Here is a 16,425-nt window from a genome sequence, read left to right as displayed (position 1 = left end):
AAGTCGATGATTTGTCCAGTGGGACATGGTTTAAATAGTACAGACATCACTTAGATCTTTGATCCAAACATGACATAATCCAGGAAGTGTCAATGTTTTGATCCATGTGGTTTTGTATCTGTCTTACTTGCAGAAGAGGGTGATTGTTACAATAAGGATATACTAAGCACACCTAGCCAGCAAGAGGACATCGTTTGAATTGGCTTTTCACTTAGTTTCCCCTATGATTCCACTCTAGACACTGGAGTCATGGCCAACTCTGGCAATAGTGTCTCCCAGAAGGATGAGCTTTTCTTCTTTTAAAATGGCAGTGAGGACTTCATCAAGGTCAGAATAGGACATTACCATAACATCTTCATTTCAGCCAAGGGTCAGTGGATAGGCATTGATGACGGTGACATATTGGTTATGGCTGAGCTGTAGGTGAGATGTTGTGCCAAATGCGGCTCTTGACCAATTTGGAAAGCCTTCAATTTAATTTCAGAAGAGTGGGATCGAATGAAATCAGCTGTACCAGACTTCTGCATCCAGAGCACTGAGTTCAAGCATCATTGTCACCCAGGCTGGCTTATGGTAATGATATTGAACAATGTGGCCTCCTGGAACAGAACATTGCCAGATTGCAAATCGAGAAGGGAGCATTCCAACAGCTTAAGGCTGATGGCTATTGTAAAAGTTGCTTAGTGTTTCATGGAGAGGTCTGGAAGCTCATGTGGTTGAATATAAAGCATTTATTGTTAACCCATTACTATATACGTATCCATGGTAGTGCCCTGAATGGGTGCTGTCTCCATGCTGGCACCTTCCAGACTTTGCTATACGCACAGTCTGATGTCATGTGACTCTTTACTTCAGGTGGTACTGTTCTCGAATCCCATCTTAACCCTTCCTCTGCTGAACATACAATGCCCAAAGAGAAACCTGGAAGACATGATGAGAGGAGAAAGCGCAAGAGATCCAATAGCATGCTGACCATTGGGATTTGCAAATTTAATACTATTCTTCATGGAGTGTGGACTTTGCTGGTTCAGCCTGCACTTATCCCCATCCCTAATGCCCATGTGAAGATGGTGATGAGCCACCTTCTTGAACTACTGCAGTCCATGTGGCGTAAGTACTAAGTGCGATTAGGAAGGGCAAGGATCATCTGCAGACCAAGGTCAATTGAACAATATCCCCTATGATAATAGGGTGGTGTCTTTCTTCCTAAGGATAACAATGCCATCTGTCAATGCTGGAAAGAATATTTTGAACAACTCCTCAACCTTGAATCTACAATAAAGAAAGAACAAAGAAAAGTAGAGCACCGGAACAGGCCGTTCGGCCTCCAAGCCTGCGCCATGATGCCCTAACTAAACTAAAAAAGACCTCTGCCCTTACTCGGTCCGTATCCCTTTATTCCCTTCCTATTCATCTACCAATCTGAAAGCCTCTTAAATGTTGCTAATGTGCCTGCTTCCACCACCTCCTCTGGCAGCGCATTCCAGGCACCCACCACTCTCTGAGTGAAAAACTTTCCCTGCACACCTCCCTTAAACTTTTCCCCTCTCACCTTGAACCTGTGCCCCTTGTAATTGACACTACTACCCTGGGAAAAAACCTCTGACTATCCACCCTGTCTATACCTCTCATAATTTTGTAGACCTCTATCAGGTCTCCCCATGGCCTCCATCTTTCCAGTGAAAACAATCCTAGTTCATTCAACCTCTCCTCATAGCCAACACCTTCGAGACCAGGCAACATCCTGGTGAACCTTCTTTGCACTCTCTCCAAAGCTTCCACATCCTGCTGGTAGTGTGGTGACCAGATCTGCACACAATACTCCAAAATTCAGCCTAAACAATGTTTTATTTTGCTGCAACATGATTTCTCAATTGTTGTACTCAATGCACCAGCTGATGAAGGCAATCATGCCATATGCCTTCTTAATTACCTTGGCCACCTGTGTTGCCACTTTTAGGGAACTGTGGACCCGCATGCCCAGATCCCTCTGTATGTTAATGTTCCTAAGGGTTCTGCCATTTACAGTATAATTCACACCTAAATTTGATCCTCATTACCTCGCATTTGTTGGATTAAACTCCATCTGCCAGTTATATCTTCTTGCTATCCTCTGACAATCCCTGGCACTATCAGCTACTCCGCCAATCTTCATGTCATTTGAAACTTATTAAGCAGACCTTCCCACATTTTCCTCCGGATCATTTATATCTACTACAAACAACAGAGGTCCCAGCACTGATCCCTGCAGAACACCACTAGCTAAAGGTCTCCATTCTGAAAAACACCCTTCCACCATTACTCTCTGCCTTCTATAACCAAACCAGTTCTGTATCCATCTAGTCAGCTCACCCCAAATCCCATGTGATATTAGTTTTAGTATCAGTCTGCCATGTGGGACCTTGTCAAACACCTTACTAAAGTCCATATGAATACATCCACAGACCTTCCCTCATCAATTATCTATCACTTCTTCAAAAAACTCAATCAAGCTGGTGAGACATGACGTTCCTCGTACAAAACCATGCGGCCTGTCACTAACCAGTCCATTTTCTTCCAAATGTGCATCTATCCTGTCCCTCAGTATCTTCACCAAAAGCTTCCTCGCCACTGACGTCAGGTTCACTGGCCTATAATTTCCTGTCCTATCTTGTCTTTTTGTCTACTTATCTGTTATCCCACTCTATCTTGATGATTTTAAGAGTTGTTTGAGGAAATAATTATTAGGATAAAGTTGTGTTGCATAGTCAATATTGAAAATATATTATAGTAAGAAGCATCAATCAGCTGAGTCTTCAGACTTGCTGATCAAGAAAACACAAATATAATTGTGAACCATTGAGTCTTTGGCATCTGGCCTCTTGAATATTGTGTTACACAGAGACATCTCTTCGATGAATTAATCGCATTGAATAGTGTCATGCAGGAGAAAGTCTCCTACGTCTTCTATAGAATGGAAAGGTTCTTATGCAGTTTAGCTGCATTGCAAAGGTTGAATCTTTCCCTCAAATATGAATTTGTGTCCATATGGTGCAATGTACAGAGCATGCTAAAGAGGGCAGAGACAGTTACCAAACTGTCCACAGAGTGTTATAAATAATTAACAGGATATTTTCCTGTCAAATTTACAATATTGCATAATGCTGCTAAAGTAAAATTTACTTTCTGGTTTATTTAACAGTCATGGTGGGGTTTCCAATAGGCCGTATATGAACTAACTCTGCATTATCTCATTCCTGTTCGTAATAGTAATGACCCATGCTGCATATATTTTGGACAATACTTGAAACAAAATGCCAACAATGGGCATTATCATTATCATTTTCCTGTGGGGTGAATTCATTGATGAGTCGTGAAAGGGGGAGAAATATCATGCATGATTGAGGGGGAGGCTTAAGTGGGAGGTGAGGAGGGCAGTGTAGATAACAAGGCGCCCAGCCTGGACAGAGGAGAGGCACCAAGGCCCATGATTTCTCTCCTGGTCCTCAGCCCAACCTTCAGTTTGTTTAGGCCACCGGCAGCAAGTTATCATTACGGGGCAACCTTTATTAAAGTTGGTCAACTTCTGACCATGTTTTCATCTGTGTGGGGGTGTGGGTGGGTGGGGAGTGGTGGCAATGGTAGGGGAGCACGATGCCTCCTCCCACAATGTTCAGCTCTTAATTATGGATTCTTTAAATCAATCAAATTAGTTAACTGAATTTAAATTGCATCAGCTGTTCTGGTGGGATATGAAACCATGCCCTTAGTGCATTAACCTGGGCCTTTGGATTACTCGTCCAGTAACATTACCACTATTCCACCATTTCCCCAGTGACCTGCCTTCTGTCATAAGATCGGAAGTGAGGATATTTGCTGATGATTACACCATGTTCAGCACCATTTGCAACTCCTCAGAAACTGAAGCAGTCCATGTCAACATGGCCATGACAACATTCAGACTTGGGCTGATAAGTGGCAAATAACATTTGTGCCACACAAGTGCCAGGCAATGAAGATCTCCAACAGGAGAGAATCTAACCATATTCCCTTGACAATGATAATCACTAAATCCCCCACAATCAACATCCTGGGGGTTACCATTGACCAGAAACACAACTGCAGCTATAAATGCAGAAACAACACTTTTTACTGTATCCGAATACATGTGACAATAATAAATCAAATTAAAAATGTGGGTCAGAGGGTGGGAATTCTGAGACAAGCAACTCACCTCCTGACTCTCCAAAGCCTGTCCAAGGCACAAGTCAGGAGTGTGATGGAACACTCAATCTCCTGAAATACCAATATAATTAACATCCCAGTGAATATCACACATCAATTGAAACAAATAATGATAAGCTTCACACTTGGATAGATGAAAGTACTGTATAATATGATTCTTTTAAAATTTCTCAAAACTTCAGAGTGAAAAGTATATCTAGTTATTAGCATATATAGAAATCATAGAAACCCTACAGTGCAGAAGGAGGCCATTCGGCCCATCGAGTCTGCACCGACCACAATCCCACCCAGGCCCTATCCCCACATATTTACCTGCTAATCCCTCTAACCTACACATCTCAGGACTCTAAGGGGCAATTTTTAACCTGGCCAATCAACCTAACCCGCACATCTTTGGACTGTGGGAGGAAACCGGAGCACCCGGAGGAAACCCACGCAGACACGAGGAGAATGTGCAAACTCCACACAGACAGTGACCCGAGCTGGGAATTGAACCCGGGACCCTGGAGCTGTGAAGCAGCAGTGCTAACCACTGTGCTACCGTGCCGCCCAATATGTCATGTAACTTATGTAATATAGCATGTAACATGGGGCAGCACTGCTGCCTCACCTTGCCAGGGACCCAGGTTCGATTCCCAGCTTGGGTCACTGTCTGTGCAGAGTCTGCACGTTCTCCCCATGTCTGCGTGGGTTTCCTCCGGGTCTTCCGGTTTCCTCCCACAGTTCGAAAGATGTGCTGGTTAGGTGCTTTGGCCGTGCTAAATTCTCCCTCAGTGCACCCGAACAGGTGCCAGAGTGTGGCGACTGGAGGATTTTCACAATGACTTCATTGCAGTGTTAATGTAAGATTACTTGTGACACTAATAAATAAACTTTATGCACTTCACAACTTGTGCAATTATTGCACCAGGAACTGTGTTCATTCCAGAATTTTAAATTAATGACATATGTCTTTTTCTCAAATAGAAGCCTCAATTTTTAAAATATATTTTGAGCATTTCTACCTGTTCTTGCAGGTAATGTCCTTGACTTGAATTTGTTTTCTTGTACTGTGAGCAGCTGGATATGCCATTGTGAATGACAAAAAACTGTTTGAGTGAGGTGCCAAATTTACCATTATTATACCCTTCACCGTCATGCGTCGCTTGAATAATTCATGTAGAAGATGAGCAGTTGCCCGTCGGTGAACTGAAGCAGAACATCTCCCAGCACGATTTCCTTTCACCTGGTAGAATTTCCAAGCTGTTGCTGTAATGCGAGTCAAGTTGTTTCTGAGTAAATTGCCCCACTGAGATGAAGGATGAGATTCCTCTGTTTCTGCAAAATGAATTATATTCTAAGCAGATTCTCCTTACGAAAAAAAAACATCAATTCAATTTTGGTGGAGAGAAAAAGGTTTTATAGGATGCCAAAGTAGATGGATTGTCAGTTTGTTCCTGAGGCTCCAAGTTTCCACTCTCCTAGCATGATTTGATCAAGTCAGATTTAAAATGATGTGACATTCAAATTGGGGAAGCAAATTTATTCCATTGATACGCATCGCAATTCCTCCATTCATGAGAAAAACAAAATAATAATTTGTCAGTGTGAAATAATAATGTTTGTGAATTACACTTATGAGCCTCTTTGAGGGTGCACTGACAAATACGGTTGAGTTACAGACATTCTTGCGTGTTCACAATAACTCGTTAATCCCTGCAGAAACTCAAGGCAGCTTAAAACATGTTTGACTTCCAACAAATTCTCAATCCAAGAAAGTGCAAATGTTCTGAAAAATCATTCGAAGTGTATACTGCTTTCACCTCTGGGTTGACATCAAGGTTGACAGATTGAAGAGATCCTTTCCTGAATGATTCGCATATGTTAAGTTCATCTAGCCTATATAGAATTAATTATTTGCAGCATAAAACTGGCATGATATTTGTTAGAATTAGTAACAGCGTGATAAACCAGAAGGTGAACAAAAAAATACTGAAAAAGTAGTCACTTAAGTAGAATGGGGTGTTCTGACATTGGAGCTTGACACTTTGTTCAGGTGTTATAGGGAGAGTACTAAACTGTACCCAATTCATTCTGTTACTGATTGCCTCCTAAATACCGTTGGTGCAAAGACCAAACATAATTCATTCCTCTGAGTGTTTTTCCTCAGTTGGTAAGTACAAAACATTTAATCAAGCAACTGCTTGGGGGAAATAAATAATGAAGGTTGAGGTTTTAATATGATTACATAGAGAGGTTTAAGAATTAATAAGAAAATCATAGAAAAGGATGACGGAATGAATCAGGCTGCACTTTTTTGAACTTTTTTTGACACTTTTAAAAAATCACTTGTACTGATGGGAAGCTCTTTCAGCGATCTTTTGTGGCCGCACGTCCACTCCAGGAGGAGGGATTCGTTCCTCCGGTGGGGAGGAGGGATCGCCCGCAGAGTGGCAGCGGACACCCCTGCCCCCCTCCCTCCCCACCGATCACCCGCAGAGTGGCAGCAAACACCCCTGCCTCCCTCCCTCCCCACCGATCACCCGCAGAGTGGCAACAGACACCCCTGCCCCCCACCAGAGATCCATCCACCCCCCCCCACCAGTGAGCAATCGGGCCTCCCCCCCACCACCAGACAATGGTCAGCCCTCTCGCCCACCCCCAGAGATACATCTGACACGGCTCCTCCTCTTCCCCCCCAGAGGATGCTCTGACCCGCCTCCCTCCTCACCATCCCAGAGGATGCTCTGACCCGCCTCCCCCCCCCCCCCGCCCGCCCCAGAGGATGATCTGTGCCAGAGAGCCACTCTCTCCGCTTTCTGCTTTTTTTTCCCCAACCCGGGCGCGCTTTTTCAAATGTTTTTCGAACTGCGCATGCGCAGTTCAGATCTCCGATCGTTCCAGCAGCGCTAAGCCCCGCCCACAGCACGGATCGGAATGGAGCTGGCTGAAAGCGTATGGGCGCTTCTCAAAGCGGATTGCAAGGTCGGATCTGTACTACGCCCAGATTCGGCACTTAGAATCAAAATGGTAAAATCGAGTCCTCTGTGTTTTCTTTCTCAAAAAAACTTTGCAGCAACTCTTTGTTTTTCTTCAACCCAAGTTCTATTTTCCTTAAACTTAAAGTCGCAGATCTTGCTTCTGAGGGTTATTTTCTCTTTTTTTCTATATATTTCTAAACGTTTGACTCTCTTGGCCAATCCAGATTTGTTCTGTGTCCATCCCTTAAGTTCTGGCAATATCTTAACATCTCAAATGGGTCTATTCACCCAAAGACAGGTATTCAGGTGAGATGTTTTTCAGACTTCAATTAAAACAGGATATGCACAGATGTCGGGCCAGAGGCAGTGTCGTCATAATCTTATCCTCATCACCAGATGTAATGATACACTTTCACAGATTTCATTAGAAACACAAATGGTGTTTATTAATAAGAAAAACTGTATTGAGACTAGCAGCTTACATGGCTTCCCTTATTCCCCTATATGTCTACTGCCTAAGAGAGGAATTCACCCCCTGGGGTGATAACCCACTCCCAATTGGGCCCCCAAGCCAGGTGACCCTCTTCTGCTGTGTTGCCCCGAAAGGGACAATCACCACAATCACAGGCAGTTTACAATACTTCCAGTATGCAGTCTGTATATTAACAAGAGTATCAGGTTATGTCCCCTGCACCTGTTATAGGCTTTGAAAGTTTTTTTTATTTCAAAAGGCTTTAAAACAAACTGAGAATTGAATGCTCAAAGCTTTAATTTCAGGATATTACTGTATTTATGTCAATATGTTACAATGATATTTTTCTATTATGAACTCCACAGAGAAAAACAGGAGCAACGTGTTCACAAAAACGGCTGTTAATGATTTTCTTTTTCTGTTGCTGGTTAGAAAAAAAACAGAAATTGTTTATCGTTTTAGTGAATCCTAATTTTGATGCACATTAAATTAAAAATTCTGTCCTGAATCATTTATGAGGCTTAACTATTTTAAATATGAAAACCTAGAGACTGGATGAAAGGGTCATTAAAATTGATTGGGACATTTAAACCTCCCTTTGTTTTTCTGTTTTAACTTGTTCTTCTGAGCAGGTGACAAGGGCACCTGCTTTAAGCCAGTGAGGTCCTTCTTCAAATATGTCGATTATGGCATTGGGTTCAAATACAATTTTAACTTGCGGCCGGAATAGGTGAATCATTCTAGCTCTCTCCTGCCAGGTGAAGGTAATGGGAAGGGTTGTCAGGGACAGAAGTGACTCAAATTGGTTAGCTTTTAAACTGATTTTAATGTTGCCCCATGAAGAAGTACAAGTCACTCCTGCCCTAATCTCCCCACTTAATTGAATAAAGCTACGTTCCCTTGGTGCCTGATGGAGGCCTCCTGTCATCTGCAATTCTGTTTTAATTTTCTGGCCCAAATGATGTCCCACATATTTCTGATGGACAACTGACCAAGGACAGTGAGATAGAACCTGAGTGATTAGGCCTCATATTACTGAAGTCAGGAAAGTTTGACATGTGCTTTGGTCCTCCCCTGGCTGATTCTCGCTTAAGGTTAAAACAGGGCTTTAAAATCTATGGCCGGAATTTTCTGGCCATTCACGCCCCGTTGCTGCTGCAAGCGAGGATGGAGAACTTGGCTCTGACCAAGGGTCATCTAGACTCAAAACGTTGGCTCTATTCTCCCTCCACAGATGCTGTCAGACCTGCTGAGATTTTCCAGCATTTTTCTGCTTTTGTTTCAGATTCCAGCATCTGCAGTATTTTTGTGTTTATCGGAGAATTTGGCGCTCAGCCAAATCTCCATTCACTGCAGTGAATCCCGCCAGCATGAACGGCCGGAAAAGTCCGGCCCAACTTTGAGCATTTTGTGGGGTAATTTATTTATCGATGGAAATTTATGTTAATTAAAGACTATATGAGTTGACAAACATTAGTGCTGCCATAATGCTTCCAACGGGTGCGTGGTAAGCAATCACACATCTCGATTTTCTGTCGGCTAGTTTTAACAAAAAGAACTTAGACACTTAAAGTCTGAAGGCAAGAACTTGAAGCTAAGTACAAGCTGACTTGGGGAGAACATGGTGCTTGAGTGTCAGAAAGGGATTTTTGACACTATGAAACCCATGTTCCTAGGCCGCCCTCCACCAATAAGGAGCTAAACCTTCCCTTTCAATACTGCAAGATCCTAACAAATCTGAAATGCCTCTGCTAGACCTCAGGATTCGATTCTAGATAATGTGACCCCATCTCAGTGCTCACAAACCATGAATTCACACACACAGCGCTACTTAATTATATAACTGCCTTAGTGCTTCCAGATCTACATTTTCAAATCATGGTGATGTTTAATACAGGTTGATTTTTGCAAAAACCATCATTATAAGGTGTCTAACTATTATGGTGTCATCTTCTACAAAATTCCATTTAAATGGTGTAACTTTTGTCAAACCACATACAAAACAAAAGCTCTTATACTGACTCCTGTTTTACATAAAATGCAGTTTATGTGAACTAATAAAGGTGATTATGACAGGTGATTCAAATCCCTTCACCCCCTTTCACTTGCTTGTCATTTCATTTTCAAAGGAGGCAGCATGGTGTACTATTTCCAGTGGCAGCTGTGATCTTCAATGTAATGTATGCAAAACATTACGGATGGCTGTCAGAGGCAATGGTACTCATCACTCCTGACAACAAATATTAAACTGACTTTCGATAATAATTTCATTTCATTCAGTCCGCAAAACAATTATGTTCTGGCATATTATTCAGAAAATAACATGCTCTAAATATTATTGCAATGGTTTATTGTTCTATTCAAATTGGACGTTGAAAGGCGATGTGCTCAAAATGCTTCTGCACCATGGGGTGAATTTTTAAATGTAACATTGGAACATATGTAACACAGTGAAAATAGTCGGCTGCTCTCTGTAATGACTTCAATCAGGCCATGAAGGTTGGCCTAATGGAATATGAACTCCCTGATTAAGGAGTCAATTGATGGGCCAATCAAGGAGTCTTTTTCTTGTATTTAACTGGGAGTGTCCGTTCCTCTGGCACTCCCGAAGGTAGTCTGCTGACTGATAGCACTCTGTGTACTGCTATTGGTATTGCAAATAAAGGGATTTTGGTGAAGGGACTTCTGCCTCTGAAGACTTATTACGCTGCCTAATATTATTTGGTGCAGCTGTCAAAAAGAAAGAAGTGTACTTGTACACCATCCTTACAACCAATCCATTTGAGAAAACAATCTGAAAAGGTCTGAAAACTAATAAAACATGTGCACAATATCTGAATTTGGCCAGAATTGGAAAAGGATTTTTAAACAAAATGTTAGAAGCACCCCACAACCGCCACCCCCCACCCCACCCTACCCCCACCTTCCCCCCCCCCCCCCCGCCCCCCAACCCGAGCAAACATCTGTGCTCAAACATGACATCCAGAAACACAGCAACAATAATCCAGCAGCAAGTTGGAGAGAGAGAAAAGAACAATGTTTGTAAATTCAAAGAAACAAGAAAAGAATGAAACAGAGTAAAAGTTCTCTGGCCACAGATAAACATAAGGAATATCATAAAACGTGAGGTGAAAATCCTGCTTAGCAATGAGGAAATGAAGCAGCAGGAGCCGGCAGGCTCAACTACTCAAAGTCCAGACTTTCCAACCCATCATAACACACATTCAGGAGCCCCCCTTAAGATGAGTGTCCAGACCCACTGAGAAAAAAACTGGCACCAAGAACCCTCTTCCCACCTGTTGCCATAAACTAAGATGGGCAACCAACATCAAAAAGCCACCAAGGCACAAGTCAACATCTGGAATACCCACCATTCCATTCAGGCCCAAGGTCACATTATCAAAGCTCCATCTTCACACATCCCTTCTTCCCCAATCCCATCCAATCCTTTTCCAACCCTTACCCATTCTTTTCTTTCATCTCCACCATTCCTCTCACCTTTCCTTTTTGCCTTCCTCATTGCCCTCTTATGTTTCTTTTCCTCTAACCCCCACCCACCAATCCTCTTCACTTCTCTCTTCCTCCTTTTTCTTCCCATTGCACTTTATCCTTGCCTTCCTCTTTCTATTACATTCCTTCTTTCTTCACACCTTCTCTTCCATTTCCTTTCTTCATCTTTTCCTGCCTCCCCTTCATATATCACACATTCATTCCTCTTTTATCTCTCTTTTCCAAAGCTGCAATCCTCTCTGGCCTGATTTTTATCGTGGATTTGTTTGCTTTTTGTTTTGTTTGATTCTGCCTCACTCTCTATTGATCTGGTCCACATCCTTGTCACTCACTGACCACATGTTGGTCCTCCTGCCACTTAGTTCTGCTCACCTCAAGGGATCTGTCTACTTACCAGCTCCTTCTTTGAACACTATTGTGGCACTATATCCTCAAAGCTTTTCTGTGCAGTCACCACGCTGAGATTTCAACACTCTCCAATGTTACGACTTTATTCCAGTCTGACCAAAACATCAAGCATGTAGCATGATCTAAGACTGTTCACCGTGTTGTACCTGTACTGAAACTTGCTAAGAGTTTTAACAACACCAGGTTAAAGTCCAACAGGTTTATTTGGTAGCAAATGCCATGAGCTTTCGGAGCACTGCTCCTTCGTCAGATGGAGTGGATATCTGCTCTCAAACAGGGCATGCAGAGACACAAAATCAAGTTACAGAATACTGATTAGAATGCGAATCTCTACAGCCAACCAGGTCTTAAAGATACAGACAATGTGAGTGGAGGGAGCATTAAGCACAGGTCAAAGAGATGTGTATTGTCTCCAGACAGGACAGTTAGTGAGATTCTGCAAGTCCAGGAGGCAAGCTGTGGGAGTTACTGATAGTGTGACATAAACCCAAGATCCCAGTTTAGGCCGTCCTCATGTGTGCGGAACTTGCTGACAGACTCAGCACTATGTTGGTTAGAAGGAATCATTGCTGAACATCATATTGTGTTTTTTTTAATGATATAAAGGCACCAACCACTCATAAAGGATTGGGTAAACACATTGTGGATTCATTTATTATTTCTAGGCACACATGAACAGATATACATGGACAGAATGCTTGGAGACATCAGATCTGTGCATGTGTGTGCTCTGCTGAAGGCAAAAGTAAAACTAAACTGGAACGCACGACACACTTCCCTCCTAGTGATGCCATGCTCATATCCCTGAAGGCATAATACAACAGCACATAACCTCACCCCCTACCTCCCATTGTGCTCCCTATTGTGTCCTGTGTCTATCAGTGCACAAGGGTTGGATTTCAGCCCCTTCATATTGAAGAACACAATTAATACTAAAATTGGGGTCCATAGATTTTTAATGGTTTTCAATGCTGTACATTAATTCATTTAACCTTAGGATAAGGATTCACGCAACATGTACACTTTATCCTTTCCTGCGTCTTGAAATTTAACTTAATTTATTGGGGCATTAAAGAAAGATAGAAAAGATAATTGCTCACATTTTGATATTGTTATCACCAATTGAATACAACCCCCCCCCCCCCCCCCCCCCACCCCCCCCCCCACTTCAAGCAAGAGGAAAGTACGGTTGGGAAAGTCAGCATAAACTTACAAAAAGATTATTACGCTTCTTTGGTTTGCAAGAACAAGAACCTGAAAGCAAGTCAGACAATGGTCCCTCCATCTCTCAGAGCTGGATTGATTCCAACCCAAATTGACAAATGGAAGTCACCTCTGTCTGACAGCCTTAAGAGTTCCAAATGAAATGAATTTGAGTGTTTTCACTCCAGTCTCCATTTGGTGTAAGTACACAGGACAAACCTTCCCAGTAATTAAGCACTAACAGACATTCCCACTCAGCGAAAGCACAAGAATGGCTGGTTTGGGAAATGGAAATGTCAATCTAACACAATAGGGTTCGTCTTCTGAGATTGGGGCCATGTCACATCACCAAAGCAGAAGAGAAGAAGCTTTACTTTTTACTTAACCCATGAGAAACCTTTCTGAAAGTCTTCAGATTAAAAACAGGTATTAAACAAAGAACAGGAAATATTGCACAGCATTGGCTTTACAGACTATTTTGTTTTCTCTGTATTTCTCCATTGGTTATCCTTCTTCTCCTCCTGGAGGATTATTGTCAGTTGCCCTCCTGTATAAGCCAAGTGCTCCATTGTTTATTTTGTGAGACATAATTGAGAGTAGCAGCAGGTTATTTGATGATGACAGCGTCACAGCCGATCCCAATCCTGTCCACATACATGTATATCTAGGTTACTGGACAATGATCAACAGGACAATCCTCTGGCAGTCAATGTGGAAATGGAAGGGGAATAAAACTAATTGGATACTTCTTTCAAAGAGCAAGAACAGTCACACTGGGCTGAATGATCACCTTCTGAGCTGTATCATTCTAGGACACTCTGAAAGCTTGGTAATTTTCTGCTGTTTTTAAATTAAATGTACTGAAACCAATTGTAGCAAAAAGCTCAGATCACTCAATTTAGCATAGACCAAAGTTGGAAATAAATAGTTCCATTGTTGTTAATCGATAGAAAAGAAAGAGCTAAAGCAGGAGACAGTGGGATGAATGGTGACTTTAACACAGGGAGAAATAAAATAAGAAGCTCTTATTGCTCATATTAACTAACATTCAGTACTAATGAACTGGAACAATACCAATTGCTTTGAATAATGCTCTTATTTCTCAAATGATGTTCACTGATAAATCTGCTCCACAAATACACTGAAATCAGTGTTTTTCCATCTGGTTGGGCAGTGGAGCGATGCATTGGATCTTCAGCAAGCTATATACATAGGAGATGGGTTTTGTACAATGATTCCCCTTGAGCAGTTTCTGATCTGTGTGGTACCATCAGAAAAAGTGCTAAATGGAAGAAATGCTTTTTTTTCTTATAAACAAGGTAAAATGCAATGAAAGTATGTGAATTGCTCTCAGCTGCCTCTCATTGCTACTGGTACAGACCAAGAAACAGGAGGTCAGTTCACACACTTAGCCAGACAAGGGCAAATGATGAAGACAGAAGACAGAACAAAATATTTGCAAAGTTCAACATTAAAAATCTAAGGACTGCTGCTGATGCGCGACAATCAAGCACGAGGTACAAGGCTTCAGCGATTGAAGGCTTTTATTGACAAACAATGGAACTATCTAACACGAGTACACCAATCCAGACTGGAGGGGTCCCGCCTGAGCAGAGGGTCTTATACCTCTCCCCAGGAGGCGGGCCCCGACCGGGATGTGCCATAACAACATCCACCACAGGTATATTAATCCCACAGTGTAAACACCCTAACCCAACAACATTATAACAACCCCCACAGTGGCAACACCCTAACCCAACAGTAACATTGGAATAACCCCACAGTGGTAACCAACGATGGTTCACCACATTCACCCCTCCTTTAAAAACAAAGGCCGGCGGGGTGCGAAAACAGGTCACATATATACAAAATTCACAAGTCCAGACGGTCTGGAGGACCGCACCGTCGCTGTGATCTCAACACCGGTTGCGACACCGGAGCAGGTGCTTGCGGTGGTGTTCTCTCCAAAACAGCGTCCAGCTGTCCCCTCGAGTACTCCCGGGCCGGTTGACCCTGGTGAGGCGGTGGTGCAGGGGATCCTGGAACCTTCTGTGGTGGCGCCGATCTCCGAGTCTCAGGCAAGCTGTACATGGGAGTATAACTGTTATGCACTGGTCCCGGTGCTGACCGCGCCACGTCTGGGGAAGAAAGAAGTGAAAGGGGGTTCGTGACAGGGGGTATAGGAGCGACAGGAGTTGCTACGTCCCCTGCGGGCGCCAGGTCTCGAATCGAGACCGTGTCCTCTCGCCCGTCAGGATATGCCACATAGGCATACTGAGGGTTGGCGTGGAGGAGTTGGACCGGTTCGACCAAGGGGTCGGACTTGCGGGCCCTCACATGTCGCCGCAGAAGGACGGGTCCTGGGTACGTCAACCAGGCTGGTAAAGATATCCCCGAGGACGACTTCCGAGGGAATGAGAACATCCTCTCGTGGGGAGTAGCATTGGTTGCCGTACACAGGAGGGAGCAAATGGAATGAAGCGCATTTGGAAGGACCTCCTGCCAACGGGAGACTGGAAGGCCCCTGGACTTCAGCGCCAATAGGACAGCCTTCCAGACTGTAGCATTCTCCCTCTCCACCTGTCCGTTACCCCTAGGGTTGTAGCTCGTGGTTCTACTAGAGGCAATCCCGTATGAGAGCAGGAATTGCCTCAAGTCGTTACTCATGAACGACGAGCCCCTGTAGCTATGTATGTAGCAGGGGTACCCGAACAGGGTAAAAAGATCACTGAATGCCTTAATCACTGTGGCAGTCGACGTGTCCGCACAGGGGACAACAAACGGGAACCGGGAGTATTCATCTATGATAAGGGGGCCCTTAAAATCCACACTCAGCCTCTCGAAGGGGCGAGTGGCCTTGACCAATTGTGCCCGGTCCGGTCGATAAAAGTGCGGTTTGCATTCCGCGCAAATCCGACAGCTTCTCGTTACTGACCTGACATCCTCCACCGAGTAGAGCAGGTTGCGGGCTTTTATGAAGTGGTAGAGTCGAGTGACTCCAGGATGGCACAGGTCATTGTGGAGGGCGTTCAAGCGGTCCTCCTGCATGATAGCGCATGTTCCGCGCGAGAGGGCATCCGAGGGCTCATTGAGCTTCCCTGGACGATACATAATATCGTAATTATAGGTGGAGAGCTCAATTCTCCACCGCAAGATCTTATCATTCTTGATCTTGCCCCTCTGCGTATTACTGAACATAAACGCCACGGATCGTTGATCCGTGATCAGGGTGAACCGCTTCCCCGCCAGGTAATGGCGCCAGTGTCTGATGGCCTCCACAATGGCCTGAGCCTCCTTCTCCACCGCTGAATGCCGAATTTCGGGACCTTGAAGGGTGCGGGAAAAAAACGCGACGGGCCTGCCTGCCTGGTTTAGTGTGGCGGCCAGGGCGAAATCCGATGCATCACTTTCCACCTGAAAAGGGATGGATTCATCCACCGCGTGCATCGTGGCTTTCGCAATGTCGCTTTTCAAAGCCTTGAAGGCCAATTGGGCCTCCGGCATGAGTGGGAAGGTCGTGGACTTGATGAGCGGACGGGCTTTGTCCGCGTAGTTGGGGACCCACTGCGCATAATAAGAAAAGAAGCCGAGGCATCTCCTCAGTGCTTTTGTGCTAGCGGGCAAGGGAAGTTCAGTAAGGGGGCGCAT

Source organism: Mustelus asterias, chromosome 2, assembly GCF_964213995.1.
Source record: "Mustelus asterias chromosome 2, sMusAst1.hap1.1, whole genome shotgun sequence".
Taxonomy (NCBI): Eukaryota; Metazoa; Chordata; class Chondrichthyes; order Carcharhiniformes; family Triakidae; genus Mustelus; species Mustelus asterias.
This window is presented reverse-complemented; position numbering follows the sequence as displayed.